At 35.8% G+C, this 17,577-nt stretch overlaps 1 protein-coding gene and 1 long non-coding RNA gene across 42 annotated transcripts in view; both read left to right on the top strand.

Annotated features, from left to right (window-relative positions):
- camta1a (calmodulin binding transcription activator 1a) overlaps positions 1-17,577 on the top strand; it is a 641,759-nt gene that overhangs the window by 374,489 nt on the left and 249,693 nt on the right. The gene's annotated exons all lie outside the window — the stretch shown is intronic.
- LOC147838243 (uncharacterized) lies at positions 261-7,143 on the top strand. The gene is made up of 2 exons (XR_015523748.1): positions 261-3,766; positions 3,964-7,143. It is a non-coding gene; the product is annotated as an uncharacterized LOC147838243 (long non-coding RNA).

Below are 17,577 nucleotides of genomic sequence, written 5' to 3'. Positions count from 1 at the left end.
ATCATCCCATGGAACATTCTATCATATAACACACACACACACACACACACACACACACACACACACACACATACACATTGTGACTGGATCATGTGATTTGTTCAGAATAGTTGGGATGCAATACAAACAATTGAAAGAAAACATGCACATAACAAGACATCATGACAAGACTTTTTATTTTAATTCATGCCATAATAATCCAGATAATAAAATAATATAATAATTTAAAGTAAATATGATAGGGTTTTTAAACCATACTGCAATGAAATGTATTATACCGTGAATAGTTTAGTACTCTACCTGACAAAAGTCTTGTCACCTATCCAAGTTTTAGAAACAACAAATAAAAAACTTGACTTCTAGTTGATCATTTGGTATCAGAAGTGGGTTATATGAAAGTCAAAAGACTCTAGATTATTCTTATTTTACCAAAATAAAATATGATCATACCTTGATTTGAATTATTTAATTAGGACACTAAGGTCTTGACTTTGCTTAGACAAAAGTCTTGTCACCCAACAGAAATAATGTACAGTATTGAGTATAAAGTCATGATCTTGTGAAAAAAATAATTAATAATGTGTATGACTCCCATGAGCTTGGAGGACTGCATCCATACATCTCTGCAATGACTCAAATAACTTATTAATAAAGTCATCTGAAATGGCAAAGAAAGCGTTCTTGCAGGACTCCTAGAGTTCATCAAGATTCTTTGGATTTATTTTCAATGCCCCCTCCTTCATCTTAGCCCAGACATGCTTAATAATGTTCATGTATGGTGACTGGGCTGGCCAATGCTGCAGCACCTTGACCTTCTTTGCTTTCATGAACTTTGATGTGGAAGCTGAAGTATGAGAAGGAGCGCTATCCCGCTGAAAAATGTGCCCTCTCTTGTGGTTTGTAATGTAATGGGCAACACAAATGTCTTGATACCTCAGGCTGTTGAGGTCCTCTGCAGTATTTGTGATGGTTAAAAAATGATGCAGTTCAACAGATGAATCTTCTGGAAAATTTACCTTCTGCCGCTTTTCCAAATGATCAACTAGAAGTCAAGTTATTATTTGTTGCTCTTACAACTTTGATTGATTGACGACAAGACTTTTGTCAAGTAGTTTGCATACAACTAAGATATATGTGAATATGGTAATATTAACTATGTGAACTTATAAACTGTAATACAGTTGCATAGTTTCATTTTTTACTACAGTAAACTGTGGTGCATTGTAGTATAATGTACCCTGTAGTTGTACAATATTGGCTAATTTGTTTATACTATTATAGTTGTTGTGTTTCCATAGCACCTACAGATCTATCACAACAGATTAATTCAAGTACTTTACTATAGTATGGCTTTTACTATAGATTACTATAGTATTCGATTTTTTTTTACAAACGGGAATCATTGATAGTCTTGGTTAAAAGTAAGTCTTTTTACATACAGTATATATGTGAGTACTTTATCCTCTCCCCTTGTAAAGTCTCAGTTCACAAACTTTTACCTTTCAGCCCCATTCTTTAAAGGTTTGTTGGTGTTTGTTGGAGCGGTGTGAGCAAGACGATTGTGTTTCCCAATATTTGAAATTCAGCAGCCTACAGAAAGTTTGAAGTCTAGCCTTTTTTTTTTTTTTTGCTGCAGTGTGAATCAGCCTTTAAAGAACTGAAGCAAAAGATAGCTGCACTACAGAAAAAGATAGAAATATAAATATCAGTCCATTTGAAAACATCTAACCGAGTATATTTGTTAAATTTGTTCAACAAGGTAATTCCCCGAAGTCTTTCTTTCCAATTTATATTTTTATGTCTGTGTTGTACCTGCAAATTCAGACACTGTTTGACAATTAGATCTGGATCTATGTTTTTCTTCGCTTCAGCGGGGCTTTCTTTTCCTCTCCAATTAGATTAGAATATGCATCATTTAAAAGAAATGTTTGGAAGTGATGAGATTTCTTAAACGCATTAACTTTATGAAGTTAGATATTTTTAAACCAGAGTTAAAAGTAAACTTTTGGATTTTGAAAGCAGCAAGTTTATGGATGGATGAAAAAAAATGCCATTCAATTGTGTGGGGCTGTTTTTGCAAGGTGCAATTTTGTTTGATTTCCAGACACCGATCGCCCAAGACTGTCATAAACTGGTGTGTGTTTTCTTTCCGTTTTGATTGCGCTTTTGTGAGCGGATGTGCTTCTGATTGGCACCAGCCCAGGAGAGCAGACGATCAGCAGTCCAAGCCCATGGGGGCATTGCCCAGGTGAGCTGAGCATGCTGGGATACTGACCAACACTAATGTGTCTCCTCTGACTGCCCTGGGCTAACATACACACAGTAATTGTCTGGGGAGTTAGACGGGCCCAGCACAGCACTAAACTTAGACGAACACTTGGGCCCTAGAGAGAGCGAGTCAGTGAAAGCAGAGAGGTTTGTGTATTGTTTAGAGGTGACTTCAGCAAGTGCAGTTCCACTGCGTATCTGTGTGCTTGTTTGACAGATACGGTGCCACATTATGCCCAATGGCAGAACCTTCACACGCCGCTGTTATACACACACTTGATACCTAGTAGTGCGTGAACTGTTTGTGTTTTCCTCTATCAATGCCTCCCTCTCCTCATCCACTCTTCTCTGTGTAATTAGTGCGATAATAATGCCATAAATGATTTCCCTCAAAAGCTGTTGATATTCAACAGATGGTGTTGTTGAGAGTGGTAGAAAGGAGTGCAGGTATTATGGAGAGTAGTTGCATACTGCACAATTCAAATCAAACTGCTTTTTCTTGACACACTTAAATGTTCTTATTGTGGATGATTCATCTGTGATTCATCATCAAAAGACGCTTTTAATTGAATGCTAATGACTTTGCTTTTTCCGATGATGTCCATAAGGTTAAAAAAATAATGTTCGCCAGGAGCCAAATGGATTTCAACCGTTGATTTAGCAAACTATTGTTTGGTCTGACTCTCCTTCATTGTGTACAGTAACATAATAACCATTTCATATATTTAATACACATTCTTACTTTACATTCTTCAAAAAAATGTATCATATTACACAAGTAAATCGATTTCTTTGGTTTATTTTAATATATAATTCTCACTTTTATACTTGACTTTTGCCTTACTAAACTCCTAATTTTCTGCCTATTACAAATTATTAAGTTAGTGGTTGGGTGTAGGTATTAGGATTGGAGATGTAGATTAAGATCAGGCAGAATATGTACTTTAAAGGTGCTTGTCTATTTTTAAAACACTAGCTTTTAAGTATTGTTGACTGACTGACTGACAAACTGAGCGATGTCCCTACCCACTACCTTCCCTAAACCCAACCGACAGTGTTGTCAAAACAATCCAGAAAAAGAAAAGTCCTCTCGGCCGCCTGGTTTTCACCATGTTTTCAGATCCTACCATGTTTTCACCCTGATATTTACATGTTTATTTTATTTTTTGTCTTTTTTTTTTTTTACCTGCCTACTGGAAATGTTCTTTGCTGGATTCGAACACATGCGTCGCGGTCAACTCCAAAGAGAAGCTGTCAACAGTTTCATTCCGCCCCATAGCGTTCGATTTAAAGACAAAATGCAGCCATACGTAGCTCTGGCTACATAAATCAGGCTCTCCAGAAATGTATACGGCAGTACGTTTTCAAAATGAGTCTTTATTGGTATCCACAGAAGTATTACAAAAACTTAAATATGAGTATTGTTGTTATCCAGACATTTTTGAAAATACTGTTTTACAAGTAAGACAGTAAAAAACGAGTAAAGCACTTTTCAGAAGTCCAATTACACTTTAAAAAAATGCTGGGTTGCACAAAATTTCTTTATGTTGTATTAAAACAAATTAAAATTAACTTAATTATTTTTTTACAAATTTAAGTAGATTGAACATAAGACAATTAAGTTGCCCCCCCCCCCCCCCCCCAAAAAAAAAATATTTAAATTTTTTTTTATTTTAAATTAGTTTAAACAAGCAGCAAAAATCTTTTTTTGAGTGTACACTTATTTATTTACAGTCTTTAATAGCTGATGTCCACAATGGTTGAATGTTGCGCTTAATTAATTTTCCTGTATTATAACAGGTGGTCTAATCAATTTATTAACCACTACATGCAGCATTGATTAAAAACCGGCAGAAAATACTACACATTTAGATGGTTTTGCACTTTTGACATTCTGCAACTAATTACGCTTCTGCATGAAAATGACAAAATACATTGATATACCATCAATTAGAACACCTAATACACACCTTTTGCTCTTCATGTTGTTGCACTGGTGATTAAAAGCCAGGACACGAGAAAAAAGAGAGAAATAAATCTGAAATTGTCATCGTGCAGTGATTAAGATTTGCCATCTCCCCCAAGAGGGTTTGAAGGCAGCGTAAAGGTGAAGGAAGACGCTCGAAAACTCACTCTTCATCCGAAATGGCATTTTATGCAAAAGCCTCCCTGTGGTCAGCCAGACAGAGCGGCCAATGAGAGGCAGGTAATGAGAGAGGAAGATGGATAGCTGGAAGGAGCGTGCGAGCAGTGGAGGGGGGTAAGCGAGGCCTCTTAGGGCTAACGACATTAAGCGCCGCTGATGAATCGACACCCATTGAGCGGCATTGACTTCACCTGTGCGCCTCTGCCAATAGCACAACTCAGAGTCCCCAGTCACAGCCTCAGCTTTTTTCAATTAAAAGAAATAATTTGATTTCCACCGCCTCGGCCTCGGACCGAGCAGGGCAAGTGATGGCATGATTGATGGGTTGGTGTTACAATTCAGGATGTCACCCCACAACCCGAGCCGGATGCCCTGATGATCTCACTCCGCCTGTCGAGATGGCCCATAGTGTGGGCCTGAGGCTGATTTCCGTCCCTGCTGTCCATCACTGATGTTTACAGACACTTTCAAGTCCGTAATCACTGATATGGGCAATAGAACGACTGCCGTGACCTTACCCACCTTCCAGATCTTTGCAAATACTCCCCCATTTACATCAACTAACCTTTAATCTACTGCCACAAAGTAGACGCATTTGGATGTGATGAAAAAACGAGGAGGAGCCCGCGGAGACGGCAGACTTTGAAGGAGACCGCTTTTCTGAAGAGAGATGTAAAATCGATCCTAATGATCACTTGTGACATTCATATGCAACTCATTTGCCTCCATTATTCCCCTATAGTGCATTAGATTTGCTCCTGCTCTAATCCTGGGATGTCTTTAAAGGGTGCACACGTTTGATCCGCTGATCAGCCTGCAGAAATGGCCCTCGGTAGACCTTATGTAAATGAATGGTCGTGATGACATTGATTTTGCTATATGTTCCTAGGGTGTATGTTTAGAAGTAGGCGTTTTTGGTGTGTGTAGGGTTGTGTAGTGCTGGATGATCACCTAATGTAGTGTTTCTAATGAATCGATGCACCCTGAATCGAGTCCCTCATTTCCTCAAGGTCACCTCGGCCAATAGATTAGCATATTCAATGGCTTTAAATCTATTGTGCCTATAATGTATTTTCTTTTCTCAAGGACTTTTATAATTCCAGATTGACAACTACGTACTGCACAGTGAACTTAAAAATTGGTTTATTTTAATGTTGGTTCAGAGGTGGAAACCCCCTTAATGATCTCTCTGTTAAGCACTGGCTGCATATTGGAAGTACTGTCATCAGCATGGATCAACCATGCTAAACTAAACATTTTGACAGTGTGGGAAATCTATTTATGTGACGTCAAAGAAATCTTAGACACTTAACCCTCATCTGATATCATGAAAGACTAATTTAATATAATTTAATCACTTGCTTGGTCTACAGTTATCCTGTGTTTTCTTATATGCATATAATCAGATGGGCGATGGGGACATATACGAGGTAATAGCTGTTAAAAGTACTTTACTATCTGATTGTGAATATTATTACATTTATTGTGAAAATAAAAACTGAATAACAAAAAATGGTTTATTTTAAATTTAAAAATATGAACTATAAACATTTAATATTGATGGGCATTTTCGGAAAATAGTGTAATCAAACTTCCTGGACTCATTACCCATTGAGAATCTCAGATAATATCCTGTCCTCTTATACATTTGACTTTTGCAGATAATCAGCTCAATGTTCAAGAATACACAAATCAATATTCAAGAAATCACATATTTGTAATGACCAGCTTGTTTTGCTGTGGCTGAAAAGCCTTGATCTGGACCACCTGCGGATATCAGTCACTTTAGTATCATTCACCATCTTGCAAAGTCAGTGAAAGCTGGAAAGTTTGCCTGCCTATTGAATGGGGTTTGTTAGATGGTAAGGAATTTACCACCAGACTAACATCAATAACTGAGAGGTACCTGAAAGTGCTCTCAAACTTTTATCAGTGTTCTATATCAGATATCTCTATTAAGTATTTTTATCCTGTACATCAGAATATAACTCATGGAATTTGTTTAAAAAGTGGTGTTTTTCTCATATAAGGAACTTCTTCAAAAACCTCAAAATTTAAGAAATTGGCAATTCACTGACAATTCAGCATTGAATGCACTTACAAAATAGCCTTATTGACAGATTCAACAACTCCTGAAAAAAAAGCATTTGTTTATAAATGTAGGCAACATAACTTGTTTTCAACATTGACGATGATAAGAAATATTTCCTGCACTAAATGAGCATATTAGAATGGATTTTTGAAGGATTGTGTGACACTGAAGTCTGAAGTAACGGCTGCTGAAAATTATATCTGTATATCATATTTTATTGTTTGACTATGGGTCTTTAATTAGACTGCTGGAAGACTGTTCCTCATTTAATGAGATGGGATTCATCCTGGTACTGTAGGCTTGTTAGAGCCTGAAAACAAACTTTCTTAGTGTATCATTGTGGCTAATTGACCTTTTTATGACCTACCATGCTTTTCCTGTGACATTTTCTTCCCAGTCAGAAACTTTCCTGTGGATTCCCTTCTGAAAAGTCATGATTTAGTCCAGGCAGCACGTTGGTGAAGTGGGTAGCACGATCTGCTCACAGCAAGAAGGGCACCGGTTTGAGCCCAAGCTGTGTCAGTTGGCATTTCTGTGTGGAGTTTGCATGTTTTCCCCATGTTTGCATGGGTTTCCTGTGGGTGCTCCGGTTTCCCCCATAAGTAAAAAAAAAAAACCAAACAAAAAAAAAAAAACATGCGCTATAGGTAAATTAGGTAAGCTAAATGGTCCGTAGTGTATGTGTGCAAATAAGTGTGTATGAATGTTTCCCAGTGATGGGTTGCAGCTGGAAGGGCATCCGCTGCGCAAAACATATGGTGATAAATTGGCGGTTCATTCCGCTGTGGTGACCCCAGATTAATAAAGGGACTAAGCTAAAAAGAAAATTAATGAATATAAGATTTGGTCTATAAGACAATGAGAGGTAAGAATTAAAAAATACTGTCTGACTTGTGCTTAAACCAGTGGTGGAAAGAGAACTGAAAAATCATACTTAGGTAAAAGTACTGTTACTTGCCCAAAAATGTAGCGCAAGTAGAGTAAAAGTATCTGTTGTAAATATTACTTAATATGAGTAAACAGGACACCTTTCAAAAGTACTCAAGAGGAGTGAGTAGTGAGTATTGTGCTGTAAAAATCTGATGCATTTACATAATTTGTAGATGTGTGTAAACTTAACATTCTGCAGTGCATTAAGTCATTGCCCAGCCGGCACACAATGTCATAAGACATTAATATTAGGTTAGATTTAGATTGTGATGGCAGGTAACTAAGGACAGTATTATTTTGATGTTAAGTTGATATTTGGTTGATTTTAGGTTGTGAAAGTGACCAAAATCCAACGTTGAGCCAACATCTTAAACCAACGTAATATTGATGTCAAATACTGACATTGATTTATCAGGTATGGCAACCAAAATCCAACATCTGATAGATGTAATGGTAGTAACGTCCACAAAACATCAAGCTGTAACATAATTATTAGACATGGATATTTGGTTGAGTTTAGGTTTGACGTTGGAAATTGATGTCGGCCTGACATTGACTTCTGATGTCAACCCGATTTTCATTTCTAAACAAAATGCAACATCCCCACAATGTTGGGGTACAACATCAATCTGACGTCATGTTGACATGTTGTGCCTGCTAGGTGTTTAAGGCCATTTTAGTCAACATACAGTAAACATCCGTCATCTTCTCATCAGTGACATGCATCTAAACAGTCTCTGTGTCAATGTGTCTTTGGACATATAATGACTCTTTTAATGCTTCCAAAAAGTTTACTGCAACTACTAATCACCTATGTCTTGAAGTAGTTCATTATGATGCGGTTTACCTTCTATGTGTGATTTGATTAGACAGGAATCGCCGAACTCATAGTGACTGCAGGTTGAAGGAAAATAGTGGAGTAAAAGTGCCAATACAGCACTAAAAATGTACTCAAGGGAAAGTAAAAGTACACATTTTAAAACTACTTAGTAAATTACAATTTCTGAAAGAAAAAAATAACTACTCAATTACAGTAATTTGAGTATTTGTAATTTGTAATGTTACACAACTGGCTTCGACAGTCAAAGGTCGAGTAAAAATAAAATATATATATATATTAGATGCTATTTTCAGTCTGTTAGTTTTAAGGATAGTGTGCTCCAAACCAGTGACACAATTCACATTTAGGAGATATAAAACAAATAATCATATAAAGCTTGCAGTTTGTCACTTCCGCCTGAATTGCAACAATTTTTTTCACATCACCTCATATTACAACTTCTCATTACATCTTGACTAACTAAATACTCTCTAGCATCTCACATGTCTTGCCCCTTTTAAGACGCTTTTCATTTAATATGCTTGATCTCAGTCTCAGCTGCTGTTAAACGCTATTGGCAGTTTTTTTTTTTTTTTTTACGGGAAGGAGCTACTTTATGACCCTCACATCACATCAACATTGAACGAAAATTGTGCATTCAAAGCACTTCACGGGACGTTTAATGATATTAAACATAAGCTAATATGCACAAGAAATTTTCTTGCTTACTTCAATTGGGATGTCTATTTACAAAGCAACAGTGTTTGTTTGGGTGGCAGGTAGAGGGCTTGCATGTTTTACTGGGTTTGTCATCACACAGCACAGAAATTACAGCATGGAGTGATGGACACTGAACTGAGGGCTTCTGTTTGTCTTCCATTGCACAAGGTCAGAATGTACATTGTCCGAATGTGCAGTCAAGCAGCACCGCTACAAACATGTGCACGCAAACATAGATTCATGAACTCTCTTTTTTCCTCTCTCACTCCTGCTCCCTCTCTCTCTCGCACACATAAATTCCCGTGCTGTCCGCCGGGACCAGGCCAAAATGTCAACCTGAGCACATGGCTGATTCCTGCTGCTGGAAGCTCTATGCTTAATTCACAGCAGCACCTGCTGGTGGAAACGGGCACAGAAAATAGCCCTGATAAGAGACTGAGAGGAGAGGGAGGAGAAACTAAGAGTGAAAGGACACAGGTACAACTTAAGTATCTTTCTGCATGTCTTCCTATTCTTGTTTTACAGCAAAACGCTATATTGGACCAGCATAATCTAACTTTGAATCCCAATAGTTGTGCTGAAGTTCAGACAGATGTCCCAAAGCCAAACAGTGTAATGAAGTCAGTTCTCAAATTGAGTTCAGACTGAATCAAAAGTGTCTATTGAATGATCTAGACTTTGCTGGTATGTAGGAAGTTTTAAAGTTCTTAAAGAAAAGAAGTTTTGAAGAGAACTGAACGTAAACCGCCACTGAAAGTCACTTTATAACAGGTCAGCAGGAAGCTGGCTGAGTATCCTGGATAGGGGGAAGGAATAAGAAACAGGAGAATCCATTTTTGAACAGATTGCTGGCTCTTATACGTTATATTGGTATCATTTCAGCTACTAATTGGTGTTATAATTATAACTGATCAATCAATTTAAATTATATAACTTTTACTGATAAATATGTAGCATCAGTCAGTATTGAATATGCATTTTTGTATGCTTATTTTAAATTAAATATAACCTTTAAAAAAAACTTTTATTTTTTAAATTATATTTTTATTTTGACCTGAAAGCAACACAGAGCAATACAAAAAGCAACAACAACTGTAAAGACAGAAAAAAAGATTTTAAAACAATTGTTACATCAGTTCCTCCAGTTTTATACATAGGTTAACAATGTTAAACTTATATTTCTAGGCCAGTGGGCACAGGCAATATGGCGATCTTGCAAACAATGACAGGGTCATACCTTTAAGCTGTTGTCCTTGACATTCGATAGATGATTAAGAAAGGGTTTCCAGGTTGCTTCGAAGCCAGCAATGCTATCAGAAAGATTGTGTCTAAGTCTCTCTAAATGTAGTGAATTCTCTAAGTGCTAGAGAATTCAGAAACCCAGGATTTAAAAAGTGGTTCCTTTTTTTCGGTATATGAACAATCATTTTTTAGCTGCCATCATTTAATATTAGACAGTTTTTTTAATTTTACAACTGAACCCATGAAGTGAGTCAGACTTTAAAACTTTTTTTTTAGAACTCATTCTTTTTCAGAATTTAAAAATTTCGCTCCAAAACTCATAAAGTTTTGGTCATGAACAAAAAAGATATCTCAAGGAGTCCTCTACAGATACAAATTTGTTACAGTTAGAGGAGATAGAGGGGTAGAATTTGATAAGCTTAACCCTAGAATAATGAAGTGGATGCACTACTTTACATTGGATAAGTTGGTGTCTTGAGTTAATAGAACATGTATTTATGACCTTGATAGTCTTTTTCCAGTCCTCATTGAAAATTTGAATGCGTAAATCTTTCTCACAAGAATCTCTCAATTACAAGGTAGTTATGTAGAACTAACTAGTACAAACGTTTATAAAATGGGAAATCAAAGCATCAGGAGAGGCAGAAAGTACTTTATATACATCATGTTCATCTGCTAATAGTTCAACACTGGTAATTTTTAAAAGAATATTAATAAATATGGCGTGAGTAGCACATTCGCCTCAGTGAGTAGCACATTCGCCTCACAGCAAGAAGGTTGCTGGTTCGAGCCACGACTGGGTCAGTTGGTGTTTCTGTGTGAAGTTTGCATGTTCTACCTGTGTTGACGTGGGTTTCCTCTGGGTGCTCCGGTTTACCGCACAAGTCCAATGACATGTGGCATAGGTGAATTGGGTAGGTTAAATTGAAAAAAACATATTCTGGATAAGTTGCCAGTCCACTGTGGCGACCCCAGATTAATAAAGGGACTAAGACAAAAAAACAATTAATGAATGAAATAATTAATAAATGTAATAAATTGATAGCGAATTGTACATTTAAAGGAATTAAAGATTTAAACATTTTGAATCTTCTGTTGAACACAAAATAAGTTATTTTGAAGAAGGCTGTTTGGTGGTAGTCATTGATTTACACCATTTTATTTGCCTATTATGGAAGTCAATGGGTCACTTCAAACAGCATTTTTCAAAATATCTTCTTTTGAGTTCGACATAAAAAAAGTTAATTCAGAAATGTGTAAAACCACAGAAGGGAGGGTAAATGGGAGAGTAAATGATGAGGTAATTTTTTGGGGGGAACTACAGTGTCACTTTAATATCCAGTTTTTGCTATGTGCACCATAATATTTATTCATTCCTTTTCCCTTATTTATCAGGGGTCGCATATGTTTTACGCAGCTATTGACCTTCCAGCCGCAACAAAGTACAGGGAAGCGCATGATAACATTCTGATATCTTAAATGACTTTTTTTGCCAGCGATACATAAGAAAAAAAATATTGTTTTACTGTTTCAACCGTCATTTTAGTATTGGTGCATTCCTAAAAGACTGAATAAACAAAAACAGAATTAGATCTCATTTTAACTGACCTCTTTAAAAAAATAAGTAGTCTACTACGTCAATTTTTGTCTTGGTGGCGATGTGGAGATTGCTTGATTCATGCAGTTCAGTAAAAAATAGCTTGCATATCTCTGTTGTCACAATTATGCAGACAATATTTAATTCTGATGTGTATGTGAAACCTGAAGGAAAAAAAAAGCCCATCACAGGAATCTGACAGTTTGCTGATAACATGCTTTGCGTATGTACTATAAAGCAGAACTATTTTCACATCTACAGTATATCAAATTTATTTCTCTATTACAGGTAAAAGTTAGCAGATTTATTCTCCTGCTGTCGCCATGCAAGTCAGAGACAGAGAGCGAGAGAATTAAGGAAAGGACATTGACAGTCTTGGACTGTGATCAGTCATCTTACAGTGAGAGCCGAGGGATAATTATCGGTGGAATACAGAAAAGCGTCCTATCAGCAGATTCACACAGACTAATCAAAAGATCGACACAACAATTGTGTTTCAACAACAAGTGGTCTTCGGCCGCCGGGCCCCACCTGCCGAGCAGCCATCACACTCTCGGCTTGGCTAATGAACGTTTGAATGTAATTAGAGAGCAGTATCTCTGAAATTAGGCCTGCCATAGCATTAATTACACAATTACTGACAACAGCGACTCAATCGGTCGGCAGAGGAGGGGAGGAGGTGGGAGAGGCTGGGTGTTTGAACTTTGGACGCAGCTTTGATTCATAGTCTAGGCTTTGTGGAAATATCGCCTTTGCCAAGTTAATTTGTAAAGGCCAGCATATTTGGGAAGAGAAAATCAGGCTGACCTTTTCCTGAAACAATCCCAGCTTTTTGCCTCAGTCTTTGTCTTTCTCGCCATGGCTGAAGTCTTTTGTGTCGCTCTCACATTTCTTTCTCTGCAGTTTGTGCTAACTGAGGGCCGTAGCATTCGATTAATCAGCTCTAATAGAGTAAAGGCGCATCAGAATTGTTGTTGGCTCCAATGGATGTTTTTGTCTTCTCTCGTTTACCGTTGATTCCTCTCAAATTAGCTCACTTAAAAGAGAAGGGAAGAGCGGGTCTTGTTCAATCACGGCAGTTAGCTTTTAATCATCTTTTTTTTTTTTTTTTTTTGCATAGCGAGCTCTGCGATGTAATGAGCTTCTATCTGGACTGTTTGCAGTAGAGTCACATATATCTGTCTGTCTGGATGTGCCAGTGGCATTGCCCGTACTCTGGAGTGCTGTCTTTGTGGAGGACTGTAGCGCGGCTGCTCTGTAAAGAGGAAGAGCATATCTCCAGTCACCCGGCCAGCCTGGAGCGCTCCTGTGGCGGCACCTCATCAGTAGAAATGGCAACTCTGCTTACAAACTGTCCATAGACTTATGCAGGGTTTTTTGTTGGAAAGGTTAAAGGAGAGCAGAGAGCTGTGTATGTAAAATCTTTAAGCAGTGTTAATTTAATTTAATTTAATTTAATTTAATTTAATTTAATTTAATTTAATTTTAGTTTAGTTTAGTTTAGTTTAGTTTAGTTTAGTTTAAGTTTAGTTTAGTTTAGTTTAGTTTAGTTTAGTTTAGATCAGTTCAGTTCAGTTCAGTGTAGTGTAGTGTAGTGTAGTGTAGTGTAGTTTAGTTTAGTTTAGTTTTGTTTTGTTAATAATGATTATATATTTTATTTTACTATACATCTTGCACTGTAATTTAAAATTATTAATTAAAGTTTTTAATTAGATTTTATTGTAATATTTTAAAAAGCCTTTTATGACTATATGTTTTATAAATATAGTAAAATACAATTAAAATAGTGTAGAATATAAAATAATTAAACTACAGATGTTACTACTTCAATGTGTTCCTTGTGCCGCCATTCATACCGCGGCGACGGCGGTACTTGATGCGCCAGCAGCATTTGACCGCTGGGTGGCACTTTAACCACAGATATTCAGCTTTGCCTTTTCACAATGCTAAACAGACTGTTCTGTAGGCGTAGCTTACTGTATGTGATGTGATGTGTTCAATTAAAATATCATTTTAATTTAGTTTTTCTGGTTATAGACATGCTCTTACACTATACTATGCTGTAGAAAAGATACATGGTGAGAAGTCAAAAAGCAAATATAAGAATTAAGTTATTAGCCTTCAGTGCCCGATTAAATTGCGTTGGGGTGAAAATAATGTTTTGATTTCTTTGACTATCATGGCAATGTTATTATCTCAAATCTTAAACGTGCGCATATGAAAAACAGCAAAATAATATAGATTATCCTGCCGGTAGAGCACATCACCTCACAGTTGTGAACTTGCGATCACCTCAACTTACATTTAAAATTTGTTTACATGGTTTATTGTAAACTTTTTAAGTGCAAAGAGGATTCGTTTTGGAAAATAGAATTGAAGAAATGAAAGACAACTAAAATGAAAGCACAAACATTCAGTACAAATAAGTAGTCTTAAATAAATAAATAAATAAATAAAGCGGTCTTTTAGTCTAAATATAGAGAGATGTAGTGTTTGCTATTTTGATAGGACTAAGACAAGACATTTTCATTTATGTTTTTAATTTACGTTTTTATTTACATTTTTGTTGTTGATTATATTTTACTATCTCATTTTATGTTTCAATTATAGTTTTTAGTGTATGCGGTCATACACTAAAAACAGAGCGGCACCTATTTCAAACGGCGGCGGTACATGCTGCGGCGTTAATAGCCACTTTGAACTCTCACCTACTGTATAGTCTCCTAACTCCTTTACTATAGTGAGTAGAATAGTATGAGAATTACTAATAAAAGTTATATGTTAAGTGACACTAAATATGAATTTTATTTTATTATTTGGTGTTTTTATTCTATATTAATTATTTAATAGATTTTGTTTCAAAATTTAGCAATGTAATTTAAGAAATGTTAATCAAAAGACAGTTTATTAACTTTTATTTTCACTTTTATTATCATTTTTAATAACATTTTATTTCAATCTTTTCTCTTTTTAAAATAAATGTATGGTTTTACTTTATTAAGTATAGGACAAAATATGTAGAATATAAATAATGTAGAAATGACAAATACAACACAACAAAATTGTTAAACTTTTTACTATGGATGAACTGAAAACTACTAATAAAATAAAAGTTGTATTTTAAGTGACACTAAATATATGAATTTCATTTTATTATTTAGTGGTTTTTATTCTATATTAGTTATTTAATTTATTTCAATTGTAAAATCTAGCAATGAAATTTAAAAATATTAATTAATAAAGGGACTACACGATGGCACAGTGGGTAGCACGTTCGCCTCACGGCAAGAAGGTCGCTGGTTCAATCTTCGGCTGGGTAATTTGACTTTTCTGTGTGGAGTTTGCATGTTCTCACGGTGTTCGCATGGGTTTCCTCTGGGTGCTCCGGTTTCCCCCCACAAGTCCAAAGACATACAGTATATGTGTCGGTAGGCTAAATTATCTGTTGTGTATGTGTGTGAATGAGTGTGTATGGATGTTTCCCAGTGATGGGTGGCAGTTGGAAGGGCATCCGCTGTGTAAAACATATACTGGATAAGTTGGCGGTTTATTCCGCTGTGGTGAACCCAGATTAATAAAGGGACTGAGCCGAAAAGAAAATAAATAAATCAATGAATAAATATTCATTAAATATTTTAATAACTTTCATTTTAATATTTCCAGTTTTCAAAACATTTTTTGAATACAATTCAATTTAATATTTTTTTTTAAATAATTGTATGGTTTTACTTTATTTTGTGCTATACTCGAAAAAAATACACAACAAAATAATTAAACATTTTACTATAGTTGAAATGAGAACTACTACTAAAAGGTGTGTGTTAAGTGACACTAAATATGATTTCTTATTCATTTTGTCTTTTTATTATTTAGTGTTTTTATTCTGTATTGATTATTTAATTTATTTTTATTGTAACTTCTAACACTGTACTTAAATTTACTAATTAATACAAATTGTATTAATATTTTTTTAATATATCCAGTTTGCAAAATCATTTTTGAATATATTATATTTTAATATTTTATTTGTTTTAATCGATTGTATGTTTTTACTTTAAGTATAGCACAAAATAAAGAAAATAATGTAGAAATTACAAAACAAAAATCACAACAAAATGATTAAATTTTTACTATAGATGAAATTGAACTAAGAGTGAAAGCTGTATTGATCTGTAGTTACTCAGTGACACTAAAATATAATTGTTTTAAAGCATTCTTGTTTGTTTGATTTTGCTACACTTTTTTCATATTCATTTAGCTTTATTTGAGCTATTTAAAATATGTTTAATGACACCACATCAGTAAATACCAAATGCCGTCAAATAACTGAGATTTTTTCCATCCCTAGTTTCCTGTTTGCAAACTCCTAATGGCTTTCATATAGAAGCAACTGCAGGGCATGGTTTTCCTTCCACCCACATCTCTCCTAATGTCTCACATAAGCCAGACGTGTCCAGTCAGCTGTCTGCTTAAACCCAGGTTCAGGTTAGAGAGAATCCTTCTCACCTCTTTACAGCTCTGCACCTCAGCTGCTGTATTTATTACAGCCATTTTTATGGGACCTTTAAAAATTCCCTGATGAATTTTGGAGGCTTATGAAAACACTCTCAGCCGACTATTAATATGGCTTTGGTGAGGAAACTCCCACCACCGTCTCCCACGGGAGTGCGAGGAAGTACTTTAAAATTCCCTCTCATTCCGCTTCTCTCTGAGTCTTTTATCAGAGAGGTTTTAGATGTTTAGATGACTCTATGCTTGTCAAAACTATTTGGCCAACATGCCACATACACACCACTACATAGATCTGCTCATAAATTAGCTATCATTCTTACAAAGTTTTAGGTTATTTTTTTTTTTGCCTCATGTGCTATTACATAAAGATCTTCGCATACAGAATGATAATAGCTGTTTGATCCTCCAAAATAGCTGCTACTTTTCATGCAAGTTAACCCTTTGCTAGATTTGAGCATTTTCTTTGTTGAAATAGGTCAGCTTTTGGCCCATTTTCCCCCTGCTACTCCTAAAGTGAACAGAAGGTGAGCGTCAGTAAAAGAGGTGGGCGGGGCTAAGGGATGAGTGACAGGCCCAGGGGAGCTGTCCCACGTACAGAAGTGCTGAAACAGGGAATTCGTCCACATGGCTCAAGACTTCACCAACACAAAGGACCATTTCCTCCCTCTCTGGTGGCTCCATTGTGAATCTCAGCGTACCTAGTTCTGTCTTCATAATACAGCTGAGGAGTCTGGGTATGTCTGTTAACAATGGACCATAACCTAGGAGCCACAATCTTAAAAATAAGGGTTTTTACAGCATGGCCATTTCTTAAAGGATGTTTTAAAAGAGCTTTTCTTCTTGTTATAGTGAGGATTTTAAATTCTAAAGGATCTTTTTTTTATTTTAGATATAAACAATCATTTGTGACCATAGACTACAAAATTGGCCATTAGTATATATAAATAATATATATACTTTTTTTATTCAATTGAGTTTTATTGAGCTTACTCTTCACATATGAGTGGGCGCAGCCATTGGAATATTTTTGGCTGGATACTTTCGGTCTCATTCACTTTTCCTTGATTTTTAGACATTAATAGCAGCTTGTTATGCTTCTTAATGTTGCTAAATGATATTCTCTTTTTGTATTATTTCACTTTTCAGGTGCAATCATGAACAGACTTGTTTGTAGAGCAAGTAGTTTGAGCATTTTCTGCCGTTTATTATTCCTAGTCATTTCTCCCAGAGGCAACTGAATCAGAAATTCT

The sequence above is a fragment of the Danio rerio genome, chromosome 23, assembly GCF_052040795.2.
Source record: "Danio rerio strain M-AB ecotype USA chromosome 23, GRCz13ab, whole genome shotgun sequence".
NCBI lineage: Eukaryota > Metazoa > Chordata > Actinopteri > Cypriniformes > Danionidae > Danio > Danio rerio.
This window is presented reverse-complemented; position numbering and strand designations above follow the sequence as displayed.